The following is a 10,000-nucleotide window of genomic DNA, read 5'->3' as shown; positions in this document are numbered from 1 at the left end:
TATTACATTGAGTAGAGGATTTGGGTTGAACCCTAGATTTGAATTTGAGATTTAAATGGAGAAGGAGAAGGAAATACCATGAAAATACAAAATAAAATCATAAATGAGCAAATACCACACTAGTATTTTCAAGGTGAATAATTAATCTAAGTACAAATTCACCTCAAGTTTGAAATTCAAATGGGGATTCGAAATTAAGAAAATTAAGAGAGAAAGTAAAAAAATGAATAAAACCCCTAACTGGGCCTCAACATCCCTTTTTGGCCCACTCCCGAACTCAAGCCGCGCGGCCCAGGTACCTAACGCCAGCCCAAGTCGCATCCGCGCCGACAGGTGGGGCCCTCCCGTCAGTCGCTCCCTCTGCTGCTCTCTTGCTCTCTCTGGTTGGTGGTACCCGGGTGTCAGCAACGGCTTCTCCACCTCCGCGCGCATGTCGGATCTCCTCCCTTCATGCGCATGTGTCGCCGCAGGAATCGGGTGCCGCTCCCCTTAGCTCGCCGACCTCGGGGAGGATTTAAGGAAGTCGCATGCCTTTGTACCCTAGACCATTAGACCGCCGCCGCAATCACAAACCCCTGAGTGCCGTGAGTTGTTGTCGCCGGAGAGCCGGGATTGGAAATTGGGAATTGAGTTCCGCCATCGATGTAATTACCACCGACGAGAGGGGTGAAGCGCTCGGGATTCTACGGGTGATCGCGGACGCTCGCCTGGATCGTCGGTGGCATCGCGGCGGGGGTTTGGCGGCTGGTGATTTTGGGAATTCCTCACCGAGAGTCTGCGGACCGTGCAACCACGTGGCGGCGTCGCTATCGTTTCAAATACGAGGTAAAACAACCTCCCCACTCTCTGCTCTACTCTCCTCTTCATGTAGTGCTCTTCGGATTAGGTTTTTGGACACCAAATCGGGGTGCCAGCGCTCGGCGGCGAGGCGCCGTCACGGAGTCCTATTTCGCCGCCATGCCTGGGCGCTGGTCGACGAGGAAGAAAGTGTAGGTGCCGTACGATGTTGTTTGAACAGTGTAGATTAGATCGGGGGCGGATCAGGTCTGGGTGAATGCAGACCGTTCGATCGCGATCGGGCAAGCCGAGGCGATCGCAGGGGTTTTTAAATCCGAGCCGTATAAATCTGATCGGACGATCCCTGATGCGCTCACATTTATTTAAATCAGAACCGTTGGATCATGATCCAACCAAGGGCAAAGCGTACCGGTTCACTTAAGGCTGGATCTGATCTGGGCCTTGGATTTCTAATCCGACGGCCTATATCACCCCATACCCCTTCGCTTCGGCACTTATTCAAAAGAGACCTTATACTTTTAGATAATAGAACCCGCCGTCCACGCCAGGATTTTCTGAGTCTTGGAAACACTTACACCGAGACCCCTGCTATTTCCTGGAATTGAGGCCCCGTCCAGAGCGTTATAAAATCAAGAAAATGAATTAGGAAATGAGTTTTTAATATAAAAACAATTCATATAATTTGTATAATTCATAGAAAATGCATATGAACTCCAAATCGATCCATTCCAGTTCCTAAATTTTTGTAATAATATTGTCTACCCATTAGTGCCTCTGTTCTGACATGACAAACACATTAACATTATTCTTTCACTTAATCTTGTATTAAGCACATAAAACATTAGAACATCCATAACTTAAAATCTATAACTCCAAATTTAATGATTCCAGTTCCTGTGATCTTATTTTAATGTCTAGTTTATTACTGTATATTCTATTTGCATGTTTTATGTGATGTTAATTTATGCTATGTTATGTATGTATTGTGTTGATGCGAGTAGACGAGCAAGCCACTGAGGAATCTGAGGTTCAGCAAGTAGAGATAGCTGAGCAGGAGCTCATTGAAGGCAAGTTGTGCCCTTGATCACTTCTTTTACCCATTCATGTTCTTATTATTCATAATGATCTGCATAGGATAATTTTGATGGGACCCAATAGGATACCCTAGATTTTGACTATCTTTATACCTTGTTTCACCACTGGTTTTACTACTAAATGTTTGGGTAGTACATGCTATTGCTTTATGTGGCTTTGGGTATAAAGATATTTATCACTCATTTTTATACTTTTTATTATCTGTTTATTATTATTATTCATGATAAGATCATTATGTTAATGGGAACATGGAGAACCACCCGGGAAAACAGTGCTACCACAAGGGTATAATGGGACGCCCTTGGCTGATTAACTAGGAAAGCTAGTGGAGGGCTGCCTTACCCGAAAGGGGCAAGGGCAGTAGGGGAGTGGTCAGTGTAGGGAGGTCCTTGGGTTGATTTTTGCTGCGATGGCGGTCAGGCAAGAACCCTGCACTGGAGCTTCCTATAAACTGTAGCGGGTAGTCTGAAGCTAGTGGAACTTTGTAAAGGCCTCGTAGTGGTACCCTGCCTCGCTTCCTTGGTAGAGGTGTATGGAGTCTGATCAACTCTGTGGCAAATGGGTAACACGACTTGTGGGTAAAGATGCGCAACCTCTGCAGAGTGTAAAACTGGTATACTAGCCGTGCTCACGGTCATGAGCGGCTCGGACACTCACATGATTAATCTATGGAACTTAAACTTAACCTGTCATTTCATTGCATTTGGGATTATTTTATTATTACTTTTACTTATTATTATAATGGTTTGGTATTTACTTATACTTAGTAACTGCTAATAAAATTTTGACCAACTTAAAAGCAATGCTCAGCTTCAGCCTCTATTTCATTGTTCAGCCTTACACTTCATGAACTCCCACCTTTGGTGAGTTCATGCCACATTATTCCCCACAACTTGTTGAGCGATGAACGTATGTGAGCTCACTCTTGCTGTCTCACACCCCCCCACAGGAGAAGAACAGGTGGTTCAGGAGGAGCCACAAGGCGAGGAGTATGTTCTGATCTAGGTGGCGTTTCTCAGTCGACATTGGCGCCGACGATCCTTAGTTCGTTTTATATTTATTCTTTTATTTTGTAATAAGTCTTCCGCTATGTAATAAATACTCTGATGTTTTATGACATTTATCTCTATACACTCTGTTATTGTATATGTTGTCTTCTTAGCGCATGTATGAGATGCACCCAGCTTTGTTCCTTAAAACCGGGTGTTACAGAAGTGGTATCAGAGGAAATGTTGACTATAGGACGAAACCTAGATAGAAATGGACAAAACCCTTACCTACTTACCTTACTCTGATTCTTTCTTATCTTATCTTGATCCTGTCTCACCTTCTACTGTTCTACTCTGATCATTCTTACCTTTTCTACTCCAACACAAGACGGATTTCACACCTTGGAATCCCTACCCCTATGACATTTTTAAGAGATAGGAGGCCTAAGACCAAACCAAAACTATTTTCTCTATTTTAAAAAAAATCTTGGTTGATTGTTCTGATGATCAATGTCTGATTTGCTTCTTTGATTGATTGAAATAGTATAGACGGGCATCTTAGCATGTACCACCATAAGGTAATGTATTAGCTTTAGTGGATAACACACTAATCTACTTAGCTAATAAATCCCCTGCAGTAACATTTCTCGTAATTACTCGCCTTGTCTACAATTCTTCCTTTCTTACCCTGTATTACTAACCCAGATGAACTACCCCTATAGTGTTAGAAGAGAGCACTATAGACGTGATCCTTGGTATGTCATGGTTAAGAAAGGCAAAGGCAGTATATACACTGTGCTAAGTGAACCGTAGAACTCACCAGTCCCAAAGAAGAAAGGTTTGAAGTTGATGTTGCAGTAACTACCGCCACCAAACTAGCGGCATCCTTAGTCAATGGGAAGTTTGTTGGTGACAACATCCGTTTGGTTAAGGATTTTCCGGATGTCTTTCCCGAGGAGTTGCCAGGGATGCCACCAGATACGGAAGTTGAGTTTGTCATAGATCTCTTACCTGGAACTGCTCCTATTTCTAAACGGCCATATAGGATGTCTGTAGAAGAGTTAAAAGAACTCAAGAAGCACTTAACGGAGTTGCAAGAGGCTGGGTACATTCGTCCGAGTCTTCACCTTGTCGAGCACCGGTTTTGTTTGTACAGAAGAAATATGGATTGCAAAGGATGTGTGTGGACTATAGATCTCTTAATGATGTCACTATGAAGAACAAGTGTCCATTACCCCGTATTGAGGATTTGTTTGATCAGATGAGAGGTGCTAGAGTGTTCTCGAAGATTGATCTCCGATCGGGATACCATCAGATGAGGATTAGACCATCAGATATTCCTAAGACGGCTTTCTCAACCTGATATGGATTATATGAGTTCACTGTTATGTCTTTTGGATTAACCAATGCACCAGCTTATTTCATGAATTTGATGAATAAGGTGTTTATGGAGTATTTGGACAGATTCGTCGTGGTGTTTATCGACGATATTCTTATCTATTCTAAGAATGAAAGTGATCATGAACAACACCTAAGGTTGGTGCTACAGAAGCTACGAGATAATCAACTCTACGCTAAGTTCAGCAAGTGTGAGTTTTGGATTGACAATGTGCCATTCCTTGGTCATATTATTTCTAATGGAGGAATAGCAGTGGATCCTGCTAAAGTGAAGGAGATTATGGAGTGGAGAGTGCCCACTACAGTTACGGAGATTCGGAGTTTCTTGGGACTTGCAGGATATTATCGGAGATTTATTGAAGGATTCTCTAAGATTGCTAAGCCTATGACATCGCTTTTGGAGAAAGGAAGAGAATTTAAGTGAGACGAGAAGTGCCAAGTTAGCTTTGATCAATTGAAGGAGAGATTGATGTCACCACTAGTGTTGGTTATGCCAGATCTGCAGAAGGGATTTGACATTTATTGTGATGCATGTGGCCAAGGATTGGGATGTGTGCTTATGCAAGAAGGTCATGTGATGGCCTATGCGTCTCGTCAGTTGCGGAAACATGAACTAAACTATCCCACTCATGACTTAGAGCTGGCAGCAATTGTGCATGCTCTTAAGATTTGGAGACATTACATTATGGGAACTAAGTGCCAAGTATACACGGATCATAAGAGTTTGAAGTATATATTCACTTAGAAGGATCTCAACCTCAGACAACGTTGTTGGTTGGAGCTCATCAAGGATTATGATTTGGAGATTCACTATCACCCGGGCAAGGCGAATTTGGTTGCAGATGCCTTGAGTCGGAAAGAGCATGTTCACTCCGCTTTTGTCGTCCAGCTACCCGATGAATTAGCAAAAGACTTTGAGAGACTCAATTTGGGAATTGTTACTCACACTGAAGGAGTTACCATTGAGTTGGAACCTACCTTGGAGCAAGAGATTCATAAAGGTCAGGTTGGTGATGCTAAAATTCAAGAGATTAAGGATCTGATTACGGAAGGTCGAGTTCCAGAATTCACGGAGGATGAGCAAGGTACTATATGGTTCAAAGATCGGATATGTGTTCCAGAGATCGATAACCTCCGTGAGACTATACTGAAAGAAGCTCATGATTCTGATTACTCTATCCACCCTGGTAGCACTAAGATGTATCAAGATTTGAAGCAAAAGTATTGGTGGTATGGACTGAAAAGAGATGTTGCTGCACATGTGGCTAAGTGTGATGTATGTCAAAGAGTCAAGGCCGAACATCAACGACCAGCTGGATTATTGCACCCATTGAAGATACCCGAGTGGAAATGGGAAGAAATTGGTATGGATTTTATTGTTGGACTACCCCGCACTCCAGCAGGATATGACTCTATTTGGGTAATTGTGGACAGATTGAGCAAAGTGGCTCATTTTATACCTGTGAGGACTAATTACACGGGAGCCAAGCTAGCAGAATTGTATATGACTCGGATAGTTTGTTTACATGGAGTGCCTAAGAAGATCGTGTCTGATCGAGGATCACAGTTTACTTCTCGATTTTGGAAGAAGTTGCATGAGAGCTTGGATACAAAGTTGAATTTTAGTTCAGCCTACCATCCTCAGACTGATGGACAGACAGAGAGGACTAATCAAGTGCTGGAAGATATGTTAAGAGCTTGTGCTCTCAAGCATGGTGGCAGTTGGGAGAAGAGCTTACCCTATGCTGAGTTTTCTTATAATAATAGCTACCAGGCCAGTTTGAAGATGTCACCATTTGAGGCTCTGTATGGCAGAAAGTGCAGGACACCACTGTATTGGGATCAAACTGGTGAAAGACAGTTCTTTGGGCCTGAACTTATACAAGAGGCAGAAGAACAAGTTCGAATGATAAGAGAAAATTTGAGAATTGCACAATCCAGGCAAAAGAGCTATGCTGATAATAGAAGGAGACTACTGGAGTTTAAGAAGGGTGATCACGTGTATCTGAAGGTGTCACCACTTCGTGGTATGAGGAGATTTAAAGTTAAAGGGAAGTTGTCCCCTCGCTTCATTGGACCTTTCTTGATCTTAAAGCGAGTGGGAGAAGTTGCATATCAACTAGAGCTACCCGATCACCTGTCAGATGTACATGACGTGTTTCATGTGTCCCAGCTAAAGAAGTGCCTCAGGGTACCTGAGGAGCAACTACCAATGGAAGACCTTAGTGTTCAAGATGATCTAACTTATGTTGAGTATCCCATCAAGATTTTGGACACTTTGACTCGAGTTACAAGAAATAAGGTGATTAAGATGTGCAAGGTACAATGGAGTCACCACGGTGAAGATGAAGCTACTTGGGAGAGAGAAGAAGATCTTCACATATATTTTCCCCATCTTTTCCCTAGTTCATCTTAAATCTCGAGGACAAGATTATTTTTAAGGGGGGTAGGATTTGTAATACCTAAATATGTAAACCATGAAAATAGTGTTGATCTCAATATTTGGTGACCATTATTTATCATCACATGTGACTGATCATGTTTAAAAATGAGTAAATCCTTACTAAGACACAAATAAATCATTGCATCATATTGGATTTTTGTTTGTGCATTCAAAACAAAATAACATGGATAAATATATTACACTGAGTAGAGGATTTGGGTTGAACCCTAGATTTGAATTTGAGATTTAAATGGAGAAGGAGAAGGAAATACCATGAAAATGCAAAATAAAATCATAAATGAGCAAATACCACACTAGTATTTTCAAGGTGAATAATTAATCTAAGTACAAATTCACCTCAAGTTTGAAATTCAAATGGGGATTCGAAATTAAGAAAATTAAGAGAGAAAGGAAAAGAGAAAGTAAAAAAAATGAATAAAACCCCTAACTGGGCCTCAACATCCCTTTTTGGCCCACTCCCGAACTCAAGCCGCGCGGCCCAGGTACCTAACGCCAGCCCAAGTCGCATCCGCGCCGACAGGTGGGGCCCTCTCGTCAGTCGCTCCCTCTGCTGCTCTCTTGCTCTCTCTGGTTGGTGGTACCCGGGTGTCAGCAACGGCTTCTCCACCTCCGCTCGCATGTCGGATCTCCTCCCTTCGTGCGCATGTGTCGCCGCAGGAATCGGGTGCCGCTCCCCTTAGCTCGCCGACCTCGGGGAGGATTTAAGGAAGTCGCATGCCTTTGTACCCTAGACCATTAGACCGCCGCCGCAATCACAAACCCCTGAGTGCCGTGAGCTGTTGTCGCCGGAGAGCCGGGATTGGAAATTGGGAATTGAGTTCTGCCATCGACGTAATTACCACCGACGAGAGGGGTGAAGCGCTCGGGATTCTACGGGTGATCGCGGACGCTCGCCTGGATCGTCGGTGGCCTCGCGGCGGGGGTTTGGCGGCTGGTGATTTTGGGAATTCCTCACCGAGAGTCTGCGGACCGCGCAACCACGTGGCGGCGTCGCTATCGTTTCAAATACGAGGTAAAACAACCTCCCCACTCTCTGCTCTACTCTCCTCTTCATGTAGTGCTCTTCGGATTAGGTTTTTGGACACCAAATCGGGGTGCCAGCGCTCGGCGGCGAGGCGCCGTCACGGAGTCCTATTTCGCCGCCATGCCTGGGCGCTGGTCGACGAGGAAGAAAGTGTAGGTGTCGTACGATGTTGTTTGAACGGTGTAGATTAGATTGGGGGCGGATCAGGTCTGGGTGAATGCAGACCGTTCGATCGCGATCGGGCAAGCCGAGGCGATCGCAGGGGTTTTTAAATCCGAGCCGTATAAATCTGATCGGACGATCCCTGATGCGCTCACATTTATTTAAATCAGAACCGTTGGATCATGATCCAACCAAGGGCAAAGCGTACCGGTTCACTTAAGGCTGGATCTGATCTGGGCCTTGGATTTCTAATCCGACGGCCTATATCACCCCATACCCCTTCGCTTCGGCACTTATTCAAAAGAGACCTTATACTTTTAGATAATAGAACCCGCCGTCCACGCCAGGATTTTCTGAGTCTTGGAAACACTTACACCGAGACCCCTGCTGTTTCTTGGAATTGAGGCCCCATCCAGAGCGTTATAAAATCAAGAAAATGAATTAGGAAATGAGTTTTTAATATAAAAACAATTCATATAATTTGTATAATTCATAGAAAATGCATATGAACTCCAAATCGATCCATTCCAATTCCTAAATTTTTGTAATAATATTGTCTACCCATAAGTGCCTCTGTTCTGACATGACAAACACATTAACATTATTCTTTCACTTAATCTTGTATTAAGCACATAAAACATTAGAAAATCCATAACTTGAAATCTATAACTCCAAATTTAATGATTCCAGTTCCTGTGATCTTATTTTAATGTCTAGTTTATTACTGTATATTCTATTTGCATGTTTGATGTGATGTTAATTTATGCTATGTTATGTATGTATTGTGCTGATGCGAGTAGACAAGCAAGCCACTGTGGAATCTGAGGTTTAGCAAGTAGAGATAGCTGAGCAGGAGCTCATTGAAGGCAAGTTGTGCCCTTGATCACTTCTTTTACCCATTCATGTTCTTATTATTCATAATGATCTGCATAGGATAATTTTGATGGGACCCAATAGGATACCCTAGATTTTGACTATCTTTATACCTTGTTTCACCACTGGTTTTACTACTAAATTTTTGGGTAGTACATGCTATTGCTTTATGTGGCTTTGGGTATAAAGATATTTATCACTCATTTTTATACTTTTTATTATCTGTTTATTATTATTATTCATGATAAGATCATTATGTTAATGGGAACATGGAGAACCACCCGGGAAAACAGTGCTACCACAAGGGTATAATGGGATGCCCTTGGCTGATTAACTAGGAAAGCTAGTGGAGGGCTGCCTTACCTGAAAGGGGCAAGGGCAGTAGGGGAGTGGTCAGTGTAGGGAGGTCCTTGGGTTGATTTTTGCTGCGATGGCGGTCAGGCAAGAACCCTGCACTGGAGCTTCCTATAAACTGTAGCGGGTAGTCTGAAGCTAGTGGAACTTTGTAAAGGCCTCGTAGTGGTACCCTGCCTCGCTTCCTTGGTAGAGGTGTATGGAGTCTGATCAACTCTGTGGCAAATGGGTAACACGACTTGTGGGTAAAGATGCGCAACCTCTGCAGAGTGTAAAACTGGTATACTAGCCGTGCTCACGGTCATGAGCGGCTCGGACACTCACATGATTAATCTATGGAACTTAAACTTAACCTGTCATTTCATTGCATTTGGGATTATTTTATTATTACTTTTACTTATTATTATAATGGTTTGGTATTTACTTATACTTAGTAACTGCTAATAAAATTTTGACCAACTTAAAAGCAATGCTCAGCTTCAGCCTCTATTTCATTGTTCAGCCTTACACTTCATGAACTCCCACCTTTGGTGAGTTCATGCCACATTATTCCCCACAACTTGTTGAGCGATGAACGTATGTGAGCTCACTCTTGCTGTCTCACACCCCCCCACAGGAGAAGAACAGGTGGTTCAGGAGGAGCCACAAGGCGAGGAGTATGTTCTGATCTAGGTGGCGTTTCTCAGTCGACATTGGCGCCGACGATCCTTAGTTCGTTTTATATTTATTCTTTTATTTTGTAATAAGTCTTCTGCTATGTAATAAATACTCTGATGTTTTATGACATTTATCTCTATACACTCTGTTATTGTATATGTTGTCTTCTTGGCGCATGTATGAGAT

Source organism: Zea mays, chromosome 6, assembly GCF_902167145.1.
Source record: "Zea mays cultivar B73 chromosome 6, Zm-B73-REFERENCE-NAM-5.0, whole genome shotgun sequence".
Lineage (NCBI taxonomy): Eukaryota > Viridiplantae > Streptophyta > Magnoliopsida > Poales > Poaceae > Zea > Zea mays.
Note: the sequence above shows the minus strand (reverse complement) of the source record.